General features: G+C 43.1%; 1 protein-coding gene across 1 annotated transcript in view; it reads right to left on the bottom strand.

The window, feature by feature from the left end:
- The window catches only part of LOC126252497 (probable Na(+)/H(+) antiporter nhx-9), a 665019-nt gene that overhangs the window by 210840 nt on the left and 433911 nt on the right, over nucleotides 1-20268 (bottom strand). The gene's annotated exons all lie outside the window — the stretch shown is intronic.

The following is a 20268-nucleotide window of genomic DNA, read 5'->3' as shown; positions in this document are numbered from 1 at the left end:
GTACAACTAATCTATACTGTGTATAAATGAAAATTGGCTTTTGGAAATGAAAAGAGAAAAATATAACAGATTTTTAGCATCCAGTCGATATCGCTCCAGCCGATATCGACGTAGAGGTCGATAGAAACAGAGTACTAGTTCAGATTCGACAAGAATGGGGAATAAAATCGACCTCGTCCTACGCAAAGAAACCATTCTGACATTCCCTTCAATGATTTAGGGAAATCACTGAAAATCTAAATAGAGATTTGAGTTTTATAGCGCGCCACCTCGGTCGGTCATTTTCGTTTAAGGATTGCAACAATGCATTCTAAGCACGGCGCAGTTCTGCTTCATTCTACCGGTACTCATGAAGTTTTAATTGTCACATCGAGAAAATAAAGTTGCATAATTAATTTTTTCTTCGTTTACAGCTGCATGCCTGTAGTCGTGGTACACTTGAAATCCCGCCAATACAACACCGTAGCACGCCGCTAGAGGTTCAAATGGCTCTGATCTCTATGGGACTTAACATTTGAGGTCATCAGTCCCGTAGAACTTAGAACTACTTAAGCCTAACTAACCTAAGGACATCACACACATCCATGCCCGACGCAGGATTCGAACCTGCGACCGTAGCGGCCACGCGGTTCCAGACTGTAGCGCTTAGAACCGCTCGCTGTTAGTGCTGATATTTGATTTATGGGCGTTAGGCATAACTCGCTCTAGCACTGTAAGACGAAACGTTAGGTAGAGAATTGCACCACGGCCTAATGCCCATAAATCAAATATCAGCAAAATTGAGATGGAGTGCACCATTTTGGGATCGTGGCGTGGAAATTTCAGGTGTAACAGGACTGCAGACATGTACCTATAATTAACAACTTCTACCGGATTTTGATTAACCTCCACTGCCGTGCACTGTGATAACGATCGCAATGTGCTTATTTCTTCCTAGATCATTTGTTTCCGTATTAATTAAATAAAATGGACGACAGAGGTATGTCTAGAACTGTAATGAATTCCACGGAAAACTGGACGAGTCATGACGACTTTTCATTGGCTGTGGGGATGTCATGGCATACAATGGCACTGTGAGAAGGCGAAACAAAATTTTCGATCGGAATGAATTGCAACTAGCTCCAAATGTAGAAAAATGTAACTTAATAAGACGACTAGGAAAAACAATCCTTTAATGTTCGAATACAGCATTAGTACTGTCCTACTAGACACAGTAACGTCGATTGAATATCTAGCCATAACGCTGCAAAGCGATACGAAGTGGAACGATCACTTACGGACGGTAGTGAGGAAGGTGAATGACCGACTTCGATTTATTCAAAAATGGTTCAAATGGCTCTGAGCACTATGGGACTTAACATCTGTGGTCATCAGTCCCCTAGAACTTAGAACTACTTAAACCTAACTAACCTAAAGACATCACACACATCCATGCCCGAGGAAGGATTCGAACCTGCGACCGTAGCGGTCACGCGGTTCCAGACTGAATCGCCTAGAACCGCACGGCCACACCGGCCGGCTTCAATTTATTGGGAGACTTTTAGGAAAGTATAGTTTACCTGTAAAAGAGACCGCATATAGGATGCGGGTGCTACCTATTCTTCAGTACTGCTCGAGTGTTTGGGTTCGCACCAGGTCGGATAAAAGCAAAACATCGAAGTAATTTAGAGGCAGGCTGCTAAATATGTTACCGGTAGGTTCAATCAACACGACAGTATTACGCAGATGGTTCGTGAACTCAATGAAAATCCCTAGAGAGATGAAAGGTTGTTTTTGCGCCACACTACTGAGAAAGTATTTAGCACCGGCATTTGAAGCTGACTGCAGGCAGATTCAACTCACGCCAACTTACGTTGATGACGGATGCTTTGTTTATTTGTTATTATATCTTTGCAATTTTCAAGGTGCTTGGTTAGTTTGGTTATCGCTGCCGTGCTGTTAATCATGGCTGCTCCGCTGTCTATTTGCACCAAAGAAGAGCAACGTTCAGTGACCCGTTTTTTTGTGGTCGGAAGGCCGAAATTCATCGTAGACTTTCGGTACAGTACGGGAACAGTGTTTTGCCACAAGGGAGGAAGTGTCTACGAATGGACTGAAAATTTCCAAAATGGTCGCACAAGTGTTACGCACGGTATAGGAGCCGGACGACCGTTTAGCGCCACAAATGAAGAAACCATTGAGCGTTCACGTGAAATGATTCTCTTAGACGATTAACTACTGACGAAGTGGCACATCGTCTGCAAATTAGCCACGGTTCTGCCAACGAAATCATCTACAACAGACTTGGGTTTCATAAAATTTGTGAAAGATGGGTCCCAAAACAACTCACACACAAACGAGCTTGGGCATCTGCAAAAAAACATTTGGATTGCAATGGTAACGAAGGGGACTACTTCTTAGACAGTATCATAACTGGTGACGAAACATGGATCCATTATTACGAGCCGGAGAGTAAACGGTAGAGTATGGAATGGAAACATCCAAATTCGCCGTGCAAGAGAAGTTCAAGACCCAACCGTCCGCAGGAAAACTGATGCTTACGGTTTTTTGGAACGTACAAGGTCCAGTACTGGAACATTATGGGGGTCGACAGAAGCGTCCGATCCCCCGCGTCGGCTTTGACCCGTGACGTAAGGGTGTTGTCGTGTGTGACGTCATGACGGCGCGGAGTTTGGATTGAGTGTGGCTGTCTCCAGTTCTGTTTTATCTTATTTTATTTACTTTTCTGATCTGTTCGTTCTATCTCGTGAGATTTTTTTTTAATTTAAAAACACTTATTACTTATTTTTATTATCTGTTTCTTCCAATTTCTGTTTTAGTTTATTATATTTATCTTTCTGATCTGTTCGTTCTATCCCGTGAGTTTTTTTTTTTTTTTAAGACAAAAAACACTAATCAGCACCCCTGGGGAGGTGGGTGGGTATTCATGCATGGCTGTCTTCACTTACACGTTGTAGCTACGCAAGGCGTCTAAATTTGTTTATATTTAGTTTGCCCCCCACCCAAAACACCCCATTTCCCGCGCTTTTCCCGTTAGTGTCATTAAGCTTCTTGTGGAAAGTGTGTGTGTGTGTTTTTGTTTCCGCCATATTTGTGACGTCATGGGTCAAAGCAGACGGGCGGGATCGGACGCTTCCGTATTTCCCATTATGGGGAAAGTGGCACAACAATAAACAGTGTACTTTACAGTAAGATGCTTACTGCCAGGCTAAAGCCTGCAATTCGAAGCAAACGCCGAGGATTGCTGTCAAAAGGTGTTGTGTTGTTGCACGACAATGTCCGTCCGCATACTGCTGCCCACACTGCTGAAATGCTCGAGAAACTCAATTTTGAAGTACTGGATCATCCTCCATATAGTCCCGATCTTGCCCCTTATGGCAATCAACGTGTTTGGTCCACTCAAATAGGCATTAAGGGGCCGTCGATTAGCCTCGGACGAAGCAGTAAAAGAAGCGGCGCATTCCTGGTTCGCAGCTCAACCGAGAACCTTCTTTTATGAGGGCATCAGGAAGCTTGCGTTGAAACGTAAGGAGACTATGTCGAAAAATGATGTTCTTGTAAGTTTCCTATTTGATTACAATAAAATTTTATAACTAATTTGCGGATAATAAATGACTTACCGTCGTAGATACTTGTTTCCCCGCGATCCATTTGCGAGCTGAACGGGAAAGGAAATAACTATAGTGGTACAATTTACCCGCAGCCACGCACCATATGGTGGCTTCCGGAGTATGTATGTAAACGTAGATGTAAAAGTAATAATTAGGAGACATGCAGCTGGAGTGCCACAACACAGAGCAGTGAATGAATAGAGATTCGCCCTCCAACCAGAAGGGCGTAAGGAGCCAGTTCCCCTCGGATGTGATGGCGCCAGTCTTCCGTGCAGCTGAGGGTATAATTTGCAGTGATGTACTTAAGTGATGTTTAACAGTCAACGTTAATCAATGTGTTAAAGATGTAAAGGATGGTATCATAAAAAAGACATGAGACTCCACAAGAGTGAAACCTACCATCTTGAACCGTGCTCCACGACTAGAACGGTAAAGTCCACCATCTGTCCTACCATTCGACACTTCAGAGACTTTTCTGTTCGCGTCTATGAAAAATTATGCATAGCGGGGTATACTGTGCCGATGTGCTTCAACAGAAAGCTTCACATCATACGAAGAGTGCATTGTTGAAAATCGTGAACAGAATCATCTGTGCACAGTGGAATATTTTGCGTCCCATGACACACCGACTACAATCGAATATCGACGGCACGAATTCAGTGCACGAACGCAGTGTGAACATTATTGAGAAGACAAATTGTAAGGACGGATTACTGACTGGAAATGGAGGAATAAATGTCCTATGAACATGTGTCCGGAATTGCATCGTTGCCACGGCAAATGGCGCTGACGAATGACAGTTCCTCTGACCACATGCCGTGTGTTCCTTGTGTGTTGCAGGCTGTGTGACTGACGCAGCATACTGTCAGCAACAGAATGGTCTGGTATTCATGTCGGGAACAAGCCTAGATGGTGTTTGTGTACAGCGAATCAGATGGAAGCGGGCGAGAGACACCACAGCTATACAAAACAAGTACCCTCACAGACACCAGCCACATCACACAACATTTCAAGCCCTGTTTGTGTAATCATGGGTCCTTTCAGACAGACGAACGTGCAGGGGAGGCGGTGGACTGTACGTATACCAGACCTGGAGGATCGGGTTGTACAGGATACTGAGACGCCCCTAATACATGCTCCATGCAAGTGGCCCGCCTACTTGGTGTAAAAGTACGCTTCTGTGTATCCTGCATGAAAACCGCTACCATCCCATGGAGGCCACTTTCAATATCTGTTGTGACGTGGAAGCGATGTAACTCTGTATTGCGTTCCGGAAAGACTTGTTGCCGCTGCACGCATGCCGTCCATTTAGGGACACACGTTCGTAGGACCTTTTCCTCTCCATTTCCAATCATGAATCTGTCCATGCAGTTTTATTTTAATGTTTTATTAATTTAATTATTTTAATATTTTATTAATGTTCACCGTTACAGTACTGTGAGATACTTATTGTAGTAGAATAATCGTAAAAGAAAACACGAACTGCTTTTAGTTTCAGAACTAACAAACAAAATAAACTTTACTAAAAGGTAAATTTTGCAAAGACAGTGGCACCGTAGACAAACACACGTGTTAGTTGTTATCGAAACGTTGCGCAACGGAATAAAAGCTTTTAGCGAGATGACATCGCGTTTGTTGATTTGTGAGCACAGACCAGCAGCAAAATAAATGAATCTGGATGGCTCGATGTAAATAATTCAGTCTGATAATGTTTCGACGTCTCATGTCCGGAGGGTTGATGTGCCCTATATTCATTCAGGTTTAATGATTTCTGAATAAGAATAAGCACCATCTACTCACAGTTATTATTAATAACCGCCCGCATCTCGTGGTCGTGCGGTAGCGTTCTCGCTTCCCACGCCCGGGTTCCCGGGTTCGATTCCCGGCGGGGTCAGGGATTTTCTCTGCCTCGTGATGACTGGGTGTTGTGTGCTGTCCTTAGGTTAGTTAGGTTTAAGTAGTTCTAAGTTCTAGGGGACTGATGACCATGGATGTTAAGTCCCATAGTGCTCAGAGCCATTATTAATAACCAGCAACGTTTAAGATTAAATTTAGTTCTGTAAGTAGATAGCACTTAATGAGTTAAAATTGTTGTTGTCAATTAGAATACTCTCGTCTGCTAATAGAGCAATATTTTCCTCGGTATTATGACCACAACATCAGTTACTGTACATGACACCCTCTTAACGCCCCTTCGATGACAAGACCGTTAGACCGTGATTATGGTATCAAGCCACTTGACATGCAGTTCACAAGATGCACATATTCAAGACGAAAAACTCAACGAGATGAAGAAATGCGAGAGTATATTAATAAGGGCATTAAATTCCTGCATTTGACGCTAAGTTGCTGCGAGAAATATCTGTATAGAATAAAGCGACGAAGACGCATGGAGATGTTTTCACTTACGGTTTGAAAATCTTAAGTTCAAGGCTCACATTCTTGTTTCTGATGGAAGCCTGTTGAAAACAGAAGTCCCGTTAATGGAAACTTTCTTGAGCACTTGTATGAAAACTTGTAATCGTAAATGAAACTTGCAAAATAGTCATGCCTTTCCACAGAATACTTAACCAAGTGCAAATAGTTTTTCTGTATAGTAGGCCTACTTTTTGAGATAAGCTGCTCTTACTTATAACTGAGTCCATGTCTCTCACATGAGAGTGAGTATGTACTGAGATGGCAACATTAGTGCTTGCACATAACTTCGTTATCGCCTTATTAAACTGATTCATTTGGTTATTGTGAATTAAAAATAATGGAAATAGAAACAAAGTATAGGAGAAAAGATGTAAAAGCGTGTACTACACAAGATTAAAACGTTCCTTATTATTAGTTGGCTGCTTTCATTCTCTGCCATAAAACAAGAAATATAGAACAGGATCTTCTTCAAGATCGGTGTAGCTACTGAATAAATGCCGTTAAGTATAAGTATATAGATATTACATGCATTTTTTTTTCTTGCGACACATTTGTGAAGTACAAATGCTATTCTAAGTTCCTGTTACTGCTGTACGGACCACGATATGTGACTGTTGATTACTGTCAGTTTCAGAGCTCCTATGCGGTGAGTTGAGGCACCCTATTCAGAGAATTTTACAACATCTTTGCCATATACCTAGTCTTTATGGAAACCAGAAAACAGAGTACGGCTCCGTCCGCAGGAACACATGTCGACCAAGGTGATCCCATCCCCAGAAGCTATCCAGCAAATGGTACAGTCGAAAATGAACTAGGGAGATAACGGAATAAGAATCGAATTCAAGAATTTGAATACTGACTGATATTGAATTTAAATGCAGTTTATTTGACCTGCGGATAAATCTTGCTAAAATTAAAATCATACCCGACAAACAGGTTAGGAAAGCAGGTTCATTAGGATAATATGCGGATGTGAGAGAACATATGTAGTATCATAAGTTCGTACATTCAAACTGATACAAGAACAGGTAATCTTCCCCCACATCATACTAGGAAGTCAGATTTTTCGGAAATACACATCGGTGTTTAGGTCCAAGGTAAGAGTATGGTTCAAATGGCTCTAAGCTCTATGGGACTTAACTTCTGAGGTCACAAGTCCCCTGGACTTAGAACTACTTAAAACTAACTAACCTAAGGACATCACACACATCCATGCCCGAGGCAGGATTCGAACTTGCGACTGTAGCAGCAGCGCGGTTCCGAACTGAAGCGCCTAGAACCGCTCGGCCACAGCAAGGTGAGAGTAATTCTAGAAAAAAAAGTTTACGTACGGTGTTCTGACCGGTCCTGATAAATAAGAGTGAGATCTGAACACAAAATGAATTCATTAAAGGCAAACTCACAGCAAACAAAAAGAGCTATTCTAACTGGTAGGAAAAGTATGTACTGAACGTTATGTGGAAGAGAGCAACACACGATACCGCTACCTGCTGAATACATTATCAGTGTACTCAAATTATACCCGTACTATTTTAAACAAGCGAAGAGTTCATCAATAAAAAAAACTGAGAACGCCCAATGTGAAAATTTCCGCCTTATCTGTAAGGGAAAGTCATATGAAAAAGAGACAGATGGAAAAGAAGTAAATAAACTGGTTTATTATTTTGAAAATAATCGCCATAACATTTTTTACTTTATCCCACTGTGAGACAAGACAGTCAATGACTTCACGGGAAAATGTTTGCTGTTGCCTACGGAACCATTATAGTACCCAGGCGTGTACCTCTTCATCAGTAGTAACTCGATGGCCAGAAATGTCTTTCTTCAGGACTCCAAAACTAAGGAAATCGTTTGGGGAAAGACTATATGGAGGATGTGTAACGGTGAAATTTCTGCAGCATACTCGAAAAAACTTTGACAACATGTGGGAGCACATAATCTTGCAACAGGATGATGCCTTCTGTCACCATTCCTGAGCGTTTGGACTTGATGGCGCGCTTTAATATTTGCCACGTGTCCACTTACTGCTGTGCGTTTATTGTGGCGCCCGGTTCCAAAGTCAATGAGCAGCGGGCCGTTACAGTCATGACTTTCCCAGAGCTGACGTCCCAGCTGCTTCGACCACGCTGCAAAAGTTTCGTCAGGAAGCCGTTATACATCCTCCATCTGTCCTCATGCGATTTCCATATTTTTGGAGCCCTGAAGAAAGACATTCGTGGACGTAGATTTGCTTCGAACGAAGAGGTTTATGGCTAAGTACTATCATGGTTCCGTAGGCAACTCCAAACATTGTTCCACGGAAGTATTGATCGTCTTGTCTCTCAGTGGGGTAACTATATTAATAATTACGACGATGGTATGGCGATTACTTTTGAAATAATAAACATTTTACTTACTTTTTCCATTTGTCTCGTTTTCGTATGAATGCATGGTTTCGCGGCGATATGAATTAATAAAATTTTCTCGGGCTTCCAGCCGCGTCAGGTGGTTAAAATCCCACGAGCTTCCAACAGAGCTCTCCTCAGTCATTGTCAAGTGGTAAGAATGGCTGATGTATCGCCGTGGCCGCGTCGTTATATAGCCGCACTGCTGGCTGTAACGTCACTGGTGCTCTCTTCCTCGCCATATATGGTAATGTTTTCAACCCGCGTCCGTCGCGCCCGTTTTAACCTCGCGATAGCCGGGTACCAGGCTGTGCTGAGCTGTAAACCGCCGTCCTTGTTGATTATGTTTTTAGAGGTTTTTATTTCAATAGCTTCTTTTATGACGCTATCCTAAAATCCCTTCGTCCTCGTAACGACAGATGTTTCGTCGAATGGCGTGTTCTGCCACGATTGATTTTTCTGGATAGCGTAGGCGTAAGCACCTCTCGTGCTCCGTCCGGCGTTGGTCCACAGTGCGTACTGTTTGGCAGACGTAGTAACAGCCACACTCACATGGTGTCTTTGGATTTTAACCGCCTGACGTGGCTGGAAGCCCGAGAAAATTTTATTAATGTCTCGTTTTCGTTTGACAGCCCCTTATAGATCTAAATGCGGACAATATTTAAAGTTTCCAGTGGCACTGGATGAAGCTCTGTTTTGTTGCAATAGTCCCCTGTTTTCGGAAACTCCGAGAACTTCTTCGTAAAAGTTGTTTTCATACTACTTTTCATACTACTTTTTCGGTCGCTTTTTCTTACAAACAGAGTAATTACATCTCATTCATGTATTAAAAAAATATTCTTATTACTGAAAGAGACGAGAAAAAGTTGAGGCGTCCAGTGAGTCATGCGGATATGGAAGGCCGAGCGGGCAGCTGGCCACACCGCCGGCTGCGGGGGCTTAATTGGGAGGCCGGGCGTCTGTTTCCGTAAACAGTGGACCGAGGGCGGGAAGCGCGGAGGGGTCAGCACAAGTGGCTGGCCGGGTCGATATGCAGCTACCCACCCCACTCCACTGTCGCCGCCGCGTGGTCCGTCTGTCGCTCCAAAGGCGGCGGGGAATTGACGGCGCAAGGGCGAAATCCAGTTTTCAAGATAGATCACTTCTCACTGAATCTTGTGCGTATTCTCTTTTCTTTTATAAGTGTTTTCATCCGACAGTTTAAAACAGAACGATAGGTGCAATATAAGTGACAACTAGTGATGTATTTGTTGATTTATAAATCGTTAAAGTGGTGCTTCTGAAAATTTATGTATACAGGGCGTAGAAAAAATGCCGAACTTAGCGATCGGCATGCAGTTCCTCTTCTCATTTCAAGACAAGAGTGTATTTAGTAAAACCCAGTCACGCCAATGGATTTAATAGAAATACGATTTAAAAAACGAGACTCTGACAATGCTGTAGCTGCGTGCAGTGTGGCCAAGAACAGCTCTCATGAATCTGTCCTATAAGCTCAATGAGACGATGTTCGAGTCGCGTTCACACGAAACTTCTTCTTCAGTTAAAACACCAAATTGTATACATTTTAACCTTCACAAAGCGGTATCTTGTAGATTTCTTTCCGTTACTGTAACCTTTATAGAGACATTAACTCATAACATGAACTTCTTACAAATGTAAATGACCAGTTTGTTTCGTCCACGACACAAACAAAGCCAACAGAAAATGATAGTGGATACAATAACATCGTCCTGAGGTTTTAAAAAAAGTTAGCTGCACTAGATTGCACATTACGCTACGCTCAATAATTCCATAATAAGTACTAAATGAGTTTTGCTATTTGGGGAGCAAAAAACTGATGATGGTCGGAGTAGAGGATATAAAATATAGACTGGCAATGACAAGGAAAGCGTTTCTGGAGAAGAGAAATTTTTTAACATCGAGTATACATTTAAGTGTCAGGAAGTCGTTTCTGAAACTATTTCTGTAGAGTGTAGCCATGTATGGAAGTGAAAAATCGACAATAAATAGTTTAGACAAGAAGAGAATAGAAGCTTTCGAAATGTGGTGCAACAGAAGAATGCTGAAGATGAGATGGTTAGACCACATAACTAATGAGGAGGTATTGAATAGAATTGGGGAGAAGAGAAATTTGTGGCACAACTTGACTAGAAGAAGGGATCGGTTGGTAGGACATGTTCTGAGGCATCAAGGGATCACAAATTTAGTATTGGAGGGCAGCGTGGAGGGTAAAAATCGTAGAGGGAGACCAAGAGATGAATACACTAAGCAGATTCAGAAGGATGTAGGTTGCAGTCGGTTCTGGGAGATGAAGAAGTTTGCACAGGATAGAGTAGCATGGAGAGCTGCATCAAACCAGCCTCTGGACTGAAGACCACAACAACAATAATTCCATTCTATAAGTTTGAAATCCAGGCTTACATTCACAGAGTCGGTACGTACTTTAGAGAAGATGTTCAAAGTGACCACCTTGCATTTGCAAACACTTCGCCACTCGCTGGATCATACTTTGACAGACCCTACGCAACACACCATGGTCCACCATAGCCGAAGCGGCATGCACGCGAGCTATTGGATCGTGTACATACATGGGTGAAGTACTTCAACTTGTTCGGAGTACTTCAACTTGTTCCTTTATGTGTGCCCACATATAAAAATCTTGTGGTTTAAGATCAGGGGAGGGTGGAGGACAGAAAATGGGACATTCACGTCCAATCCGTTTTCATGGAAACGCTTTTCATTTAAATAGTTACACAGTCCGAAGTGTGACATTGCACTATCATCCTGAAACCATAGCTGTCACCAAAAATCAAGTGGAACGTTTTCTAATATCAGGCAAACTATTGCAAAGAAAAGTACGATACAGGGGCTCATTTAACTTGTTCGGCAGCAGCTAAGGGCCGAAAAGCACTCCTAACATGATTCTAGTCCAAAGGTTATGACAGAGCGTGCCTGAAAGCCACGTTCATGGGTGACATATGGGTTCTGTTCCGACTAATAATGGCTGTTGTGGAGGTTGAATACGCCTTCACGAGTGAAGCTAGATTCGTCAGTCCGTATCAAGTTATTTATGTATTTGCAAAACTGTACTCGTCGAATCTGGCCGCTGGTGTTGAGTTAATGTGTAATGATATGGATGCAATTCTGCATCGTCCAACACTTCAAAAACCAGTATCGTTCAGATATCAGGAAATGCCTTGCAATATCATGGGCCCTTCGGCGAAGTGATAAGTGAACGGTTCCAAGAATTGCATCCTCATTTTGTGGAGTACGTCTAGTCCTCGGACGACATCCATCCATTACTTGTGGACGAAGATTACGGTTTCCCGGAGGCGTTGTTCCAAGCGGTGAAAAATGCTCTTGTCAGTACGGCGCCATTAAGGGTACTGTGTAGTATACGCATGAGAGGCAGCAGCAGCTTGGTTATCCATTTTACCAGCACCAAAAGCTTATCGAAATATTCATCATCTATGTACTCCATTGGGAAGCCGCCCTGCATGAACTTGACAGGAGCAATTATGGTTGTACACTGCGCAGTTAGTAGACACATGCAAGCAGTTTAATGGATCCCAGTGTCATCTGATAGGCTATTGCCATGTGAAAAAATTATGAACGAAGGAAAGCATAGGGGACGTGCAGCAGAGATACAAAGTATATCAGTGATTTTTTCATTATTATATACAACTGAGCATCGCAGGAAACCGACATAACGATTAGGAGAGAGTGAAAAGTCGCCACACTCGATGGTGCTATCGACACACAGTTGTTCGGAGAGGAACATTCCAATGACCATATAATAACCAGTAGTAAGAGCGGAAAAGGCGTGGATCAACTCCGCATTGCAGTTGTAAATCAACTCCGCATTGCAGTAACACCCCCACTCCGGGATGGGTTAAGAAAGACACTTCAAGGAAAATTAGAGAAAAACTGTCTGTATTTGAGAATGCGAGAAACTGCACAATGTCGTTCATTAAGGAAGTGCCAAATGTCAAGGACACTTTTTTCATCGAGTAGTGAACGGTGTCCCCCCAAGTCCACTACATGGAGTTCGTTTCCGTTAGTGGATAGTATCCTGAGTCAAGAAAGATGAGCGGGTGAGGAGGTGTCTGACGTGGAGTCGTACTGGTAATCAAGGCCAAAATCGGTCGCATCAAGAACCAGACACCTATCGCCGATAAGCACACCAGGCGATGCAAATCCACGCCGCGAACAACACAGGTGACACACAACGTGGTGTCTGCAAAGTGAATCCTGTGAAAGTGTGACTGGCATGCTTGCTTACCACTGACTGTGGGGTACCGTGCAGCCTGGACGTCAGTGGCAAGACAAGAAGCGCACACCGATCGCCAGATGGCGCTTCAGTCGACGTGAGGATGCTTCCCCTCTGCCACATTCGGTGACCTGTTCTGCTAAAGAAAAGCCGAAGATCGCCTTCGTTGTCAGCAAGCTCACTATCAGCAGGGTCAGCATGAGAGACATGTACCGTAAAGCCAGGGAGAGCGCAAAAGATTGCAACGTGCGCCTCCTGAAGAAGGGCAACGTCAACGTGCGCAGCATATAGCATTTCGTGGAATAATGTCAGTGTATGGCGCGCACGAATGGTATTGACTTTGACTGTAGCTACGCGATGAGTTTGAAAAACTGCCATCACTAGGACGACAGGCGATGCAAAACAGAGTTAAGCACGGGGAGCTCCCCGTTGAGTTTACGAGTTCCGCCGAGTTAATCTTGTTAACAAAAATGTGTATTTCAACCATACATTAAAGAAGTGTTATAGAAAGTTATTGGGAAAGCAACGTTTATTCGTACATTCATATTCTGTTCATCATTTCTCCCACGCCAAGAATTATGCATCGAGAGGATCAAAGCAAACAAGAAGAGTTTGCGTGAGCGGAGGAGAGGCGATCCGGAACCAGTATTGCCATATCAATCTCCTATGTATAATAGCGGTAACAGGAAAAGGATGTACGTAAATTTACGAATGTTAATCTAATAGTGTATAGAATATTGAAAGCCTGTTGATATTAATGCCAGCTAAAGTTCACTCAGGATATGAGTACTTTCCAATTTCTTTCAATAATTCTTTCAAAATTTCTTTTTTAATTATTTAAGCAGCAATTTTTAATCAGTTTCCATTAAATATTATATTTTATGCTCGCCCCCTATTCCCTCAGACACTATTCAGCATCGATGTTGTCCGACCAGGAAACAGATGTCTCACCGGGCCGGTTCGGTGGAACCCTATCAGAGGTGCATCCACAGTTAGCGAGAAACGGCAACTGCGTCAGATGCAGGCGGGGGAAGGTCGGTGTCCGCAGGTGCATACTGACTGGAGATTGTGGTGAGGAGAGACGTCGCGTTGTCCACTACCATGGCTTCGGAGGACAGGGCATCATCTGTAGAAGGGTCCGGTATGCGGTCAGCCGGCAGAACGGCTTGCGTCTACTGAAACGGACATCATCCGTTGATACTGCCTCCGGAGGCAGTATAGGAGAGACAGGCAAAACGTCCATCGCGTCGTCGACAGGAGTCGACGCCAGTCCGACTGATTGAGGATGGGCGTAGCAGGCAGCCCTGCCGCGGATGCGCCAGTTAGAGGTAACACAGTAGGTGTACGGAGATTGACGACTCCGATAGGCGTCTGGAACAGTCTACGTCAGAGACATTCCGAACAGACATGGCCTTCCTGGCCACAACCTGAGCAAGTGTGCGGCTGGCCAGTGTACACGACGACATCCACGAAGCTTACAATAACCAAGTAAGAAGGCACGCGTTTCTGCAGTTCAGTTTTTATCTGACGGATATCATTGTGGATATGGTAGGTTTCAAACGTCTTCCACGTTTCAGCAACGTGGCTGACGATACTACCATAAGTTTGAGGCGGCCGTCACAGCGTCCGACTGCACCTCAAACGGGGGTTCGAACACCCTCAACGTTAGGGGGCAAAAACCAGCGTGGTCAACCATGACAGCCCCTATATGCCCGTCAGAGTATCGGAACTTGAGATCGGTTTTCATGGCACCGCACAACGTCGACGCACAGCTCTTCATTTGTCAGCTTTATGTGCACAGTGGTGCTGAGGATCGAAAACTGAATTCCGAAACACCTTGCGGCAGGAGATGCATTCCATCCCGTATAACCCGTTCTACTTCATACGCTATACGTGGTTCATGATCCAAGGGAAAAGCTGATTTAATGGTGGCTTGGGTATAGGAAAACATCACGATGCTCGATGAATTCGGACAGGAAGATAAGGCGCTACGCGGAAATAAGTAAAAGCGCGCTCGCTCGCAAGCAGCATAAAAGGAGAGACGAAAACAAGGTGTGTTCGCCTCACCTCTGCCGAAGGTAGATTGCCTATTCGTTGAGCTACGACGGCTGGTCCGGTAGTGCGGGTTGACTGACGTTCCTCTGTACATCCAGATGTGCTGCGCGATGTGGGAGTGTTGCCAGTTACTCGTTTTCCTAAACGTGTTTTCAAATTCCACCCGATCTGATTTTGCTAGATAAACTTTTGTATTGAATCCGGATGAGGAATCGCATGCCGACCTCAGGGTGCGGAATGTCCCTGCCTGTACAGGTTGTATCATAATTAATAGCGAAAAACTGACACAGTTTTAAGTATGTGATAATCGACGCAAAAACATTTCAGTAAACTTGGGTCCGCAAACTAATTGTTCGCGGGATAGTAACACATTTGTTGTTAGGAAACGGCACTGACGTCAGTAAGGAACGTTATTCTAGTTAGCACAATAAGTGTGTATATAATATGCGGTATCTTCTTCCCCCATGAACCATGGACCTTGCCGTTGGTGGGGAGGCTTGCGTGCCTCAGCGATACAGATGGCCGTACCGTAGGTGCAACCACAACGTAGGGGTATCTGTTGAGAGGCCAGACAAACATGTGGTTCCTGAAGAGGGGCAGCAGCCTTTTCAGTAGTTGCAGGGGCAACAGTCTGGATGATTGACTGATCTGGCCTTGTAACATTAACCAAAACGGCCTTGCTGTGCTGGTACTGCGAACGGCTGAAAGCAAGGGGAAACTACAGCCGTAATTTTTCCCGAGAGCATGCAGCTTTACTGTATGATTAAATGATGATGGCGTCCTCTTGGGTAAAATATTCCGGAGGTAAAATAGTCCCCCATTCGGATCTCCGGGCGGGGACTACTCAAGAGGACGTCGTTATCAGGAGAAAGAAAACTGGCATTCTACGGATCGGAGCGTGGAATGTCAGATCCCTTAATCGGGCAGGTAGGTTAGAAAATTTAAAAAGGGAAATGGATAGGTTAAAGTTAGATATAGTGGGAATTAGTGAAGTTCGGTGGCAGGAGGAACAAGATTTTTGGTCAGGTGATTACAGGGTTATAAATACAAAATCAAATAGGGGTAATGCAGGAGTAGGTTTAATAATGAATAAAAAAATAGGAGTGCGGGTTAGCTACTACAAACAGCATAGTGAACGCATTATTGTGGCCAAGATAGACACAAAGCCCATGCCTACTACAGTAGTACAAGTTTATATGCCAACTAGCTCTGCAGATGATGAAGAAATTGATGAAATGTATGACGAGATAAAAGAAATTATTCAGGTAGTGAAGGGAGACGAAAATTTAATAGTCATGGGTGACTGGAATTCGTCAGTAGGAAAAGGGAGAGAAGGAAACATAGTAGGTGAATATGGATTGGGGGGAAGAAATGAAAGAGGAAGCCGCCTTGTAGAATTCTGCACAGAGCATAACTTAATCATAGCTAACACTTGGTTCAAGAATCATAAAAGAAGGTTGTATACCTGGAAGAATCCTGGAGATACTAATAGGTATCAGATAGATTATATAATGGTAAGACAGAGATTTATGAACCAGGTTTTAAATTGTAAGACATTTCAGCGGCAGATGTGGATTCTGACCACAATCTATTGGTTATGAACTGCAGATTGAAACTGAAGAAACTGCAAAAAGATGGGAATTTAAGGAGATGGGACCTGGATAAACTGAAAGAACCAGAGGTTGTAGAGAGTTTCAGGGAGAGCATAAGGGAACAATTGACAGGAATTGGGGGAAAGAAATACAGTAGAAGAAGAATGGGTAGCTCTGAGGGATGAAGTAGTGAAGGCAGCAGAGGATCAAGTAGGTAAAAAGACGAGGGCTAATAGAAATCCTTGGGTAACAGAAGAAATATTGAATTTAATTGATGAAAGGAGAAAATATAAAAATGCAGTAAATGAAGCAGGCAAAAGGGAATACAAACGTCTCAAAAATGAGAGCGACAGAAAGTGCAAAATGGCTAAGCAGCGATGGCTAGAGGACAAATGTAAGGATGTAGAGGCTTGTCTCACTAGGGGTAAGATAGATACTGCCTACAGGAAAATTAGAGAGACCTGTGGAGAGAAGAGAACCACTTGTATGAATATCAAGAGCTCAGATGGCAACCCAGTTCTAAGCAAAGAAGGGAAGGCAGAAAGGTGGAAGGAGTATATAGAGGGTTTTTACAAGGACGATGTACTTGAGGACAGTATTATGGAAATGGAAGAGGATGTAGATGAAGATGAAATGGGAGATAAGATACTGCGTGAAGAGTTTGACAGAGCACTGAAAGACCTGAGTCGAAACAAGGCCCCGGGAGTAGACAACATTCCATTAGAACTACTGATGGCCTTGGGAGAGCCAGTCATGACAAAATTCTACCATCTGGTGAGCAAGATGTATGAGACAGGCGAAATACCCACAGACTTCAAGAAGAATATAATAATTCCAATACCAAAGAAAGCAGGTGTTGACAGATGTGAAAATTACCGAACTATCAGTTCAATAAGCCACAGCTGCAAAATACTAACACGAATTCTTTACAGACGAATGGAAAAACTGGTAGAAGCGGACCTCGTTGAAGATCAGTTTGGATTCCGTAGAAATGTTGGAACACGTGAGGCAATACTAACCTTACGACTTATCTTAGAAGAAAGATTAAGAAAAGGCAAACCTACGTTTCTAGCATTTGTAGACTTAGAGAAAGCTTTTGACAACGTTAACTGGAATACTCTCTTTCAAATTCTGAAGGTGGCAGGGGTAAAATACAGGGAGCAAAAGGCTATTTACAATTTGTACAGAAACCAGATGGCAGTTATACCAACGCTGTTTTTTTCTATTAAGAACATTACTCTCACTGTATATAACTCATTACCACGGAAGGACCTACAGCACCTCAAAGTAATGTATATCTCAGTTATTAAGTATACATATTGTAAATAAATTAAGCTTATTAATGTGTTGCCTTTTTGTAAATGTCTGACTGTCTTTATTGGCCCCGTCTATTAGCGACACATCAAAATACAGGTGAATCACCTGTAACTTGCAACGCAAATATTGAGGAAATGGAAAGCGCTATTGATATGTGGTTTCCACAGAATGGTTGGTAATCAGGGGCTCGTATTATTATCCAATAAGCAGACTGTAATATTAATTAGATAGTCTATTTTTTGCGAATATACACTTTTTAAAATGGAACAATGTGTATTGACATTAACAAACAAAAAGTAGGATAAATTAGAATGTCAAAGTGTTTTTTGCAGATTTCTAGTGCGATTCGTTTACAAGATATCGTATTTTGAAAAGTTTCCACACAGACATTTGTACAATACCTGTGGTAGCACACACTAAAGAACAACGCAAGTGCATACGCTAGTTATGTGGATTCTGGTCAATAACAAAACAATTGACCATTACAGGTTGTCTTGAAAATGGCCACCGGCACTAGCAATACACGCTTCCAGCCTGGTATGGACGGACTACTGCACACTTACTAGCATTTCAGTGGTGACGTCCGAACAGGCTGCAGTAATACGTCATTGCATATCAGCGGGCGTAATTGGTATGTTCTTTAAGACAGCGTCTTTCAGGTTTTCCCGAAGAAAAAGTCTGTAGGCATCAAATCTGGGGAACGGTTCGGCCAACGTGTACTCCTCTGTGTCCAATCCAACGACTTGGAAACAATTTGTGAACACATGCTGTAGTACTTCGTGCACTACGGACTGGACAGCCATCATGTTGGTACCAGAGGTTCCTCCCAGTCCGCAGAGGAACGTCTTCTAACATCCATGGAGGATGATCTATTAGGAGGCTGCAATACTTGTGTACCTTTAATATTCCGTCTATGAAACAAGGGCCTATAAGCTGATGGTTCACTATTCCTCACAACACGTTTATACTCCATGGAGCTGACGTTTCACCTAACGAAGACCACGGGAACTGCCAACAGACCAACAGTGCGAGTTTCAGCAGTTTACATGGCCCTGATTGGCAAACGTGGCTTCATCACTAAAGAAGACACATGATACATCTGGGGTATCCTGTCTTAATGTCCATGTACAAAAGTTTACACGATTCTCATAATCGTTTCCATGCAGATCTTGATGGAGAGAGATGTGATAGAGATGGAACCTACGTCGATGAAGAATGCATAATACACTTGCCTGATTCATGCCACTTCCTCTTGCGCTTACATGTAGCTAACGTGCGGATCAACTGCAACAGCATCATTAACATTAATTTCCCCCTATTCTGTCGTCACTTGTTTCTTTCTATTGCGTTGTCTAGGTGTTAATTACCACTTTGACATAACTGGATTAAGAGATTGATAAATTATTGCCGAGATAGTGGACGTTTATTGGGATATCTTGCTGCATACACCGTACAAGAACTAACTGCGTTCTTCCTACACTCTCCATACGACGGCTTTTTCTGCATTGGTAAATCCCATTGTCCCTTCACGGCCTACTGCTTGGTAGCCGGCCGAAGTGGCCGTGCGGTTAAAGGCGCTGCAGTCTGGAACCGCAAGACCGCTACGGTCGCAGGTTCGAATCCTGCCTCGGGCATGGGTGTTTGTGATGTCCTTAGGTTAGTTAGGTTTAACTAGTTCTAAGTTCTAGGGGACTAATGACCTCAGCAGTTGAGTCCCATAGTGCTCCGAGCCATTTGAACCATTTTGAACCTACTGCTTGGACTGTCACACACTAACTGACTAGCAAATCAGGACACACCCAAGGGACACACAACCACACGGTAAGCAAACATAACAACATCTAACCTATCAACTACGCACTCTGAATGGCACAAACAAGTGTCAGTGTGGAAACTTCTCAAAACAGGATATCTAGTGAAGGACACGCACTATAATTCTCCAACAAACACCACTGACATTCTAATTTACCCTACTTTTAGTGTGTTAAAAGTCAAAAGCCACTGTTCTATTTAAAAAGTGGACGTTTGTAAAAAAAATACACTTTCTACATATTATTAAAATCTGTTTATTGCTAACAGTACGATACCCTGACTACCAAACGATTCTGTGCGAACAGTACATCAATTGCACTTTCCATTTCTGCAGTATTTACGGTGCAAGTTTTCGGCGATTCACCCTGTATATCCCCCAACCAAGACTATGAATGACAGCAGCACAAAAGATATTTAGTTTTTGTTCCGTTTTCTGGAGAGTGCACTGCTCTTTGACAATTCGCAAAATTAGCAGAAAATCGAAAATACAATCAGCAATGTGAGAATTTTTCATGACTATCGCTGCCACTTTACTTGCAAGGTTTTTATTATACACCAGCGTCCATTAGACACCAACACACTAACTTTCTCTGTCTGAATGTTTGTACGAAATGTGACAGCAGTACAAAACTGTGTTATCAGTGAAACAATCATTACCGAACTACTGTTGCGGTAGACTGAACGCGCCATCAGTTAAAAGATCTATTAAAAGATGAATTTTGCATTGTAATGATGGAGTTCCAATGGTTATCTTAAGAAAGGAACGAAAAATTTGGTTTAACAACCCACTGAGGACGACGTAATTAGCG

This window comes from Schistocerca nitens, chromosome 4 (genome assembly GCF_023898315.1).
Source record: "Schistocerca nitens isolate TAMUIC-IGC-003100 chromosome 4, iqSchNite1.1, whole genome shotgun sequence".
In the NCBI taxonomy this organism is placed as follows: Eukaryota; Metazoa; Arthropoda; class Insecta; order Orthoptera; family Acrididae; genus Schistocerca; species Schistocerca nitens.
Note: the sequence above shows the minus strand (reverse complement) of the source record. Positions and strands in the feature narration are given on the sequence as shown.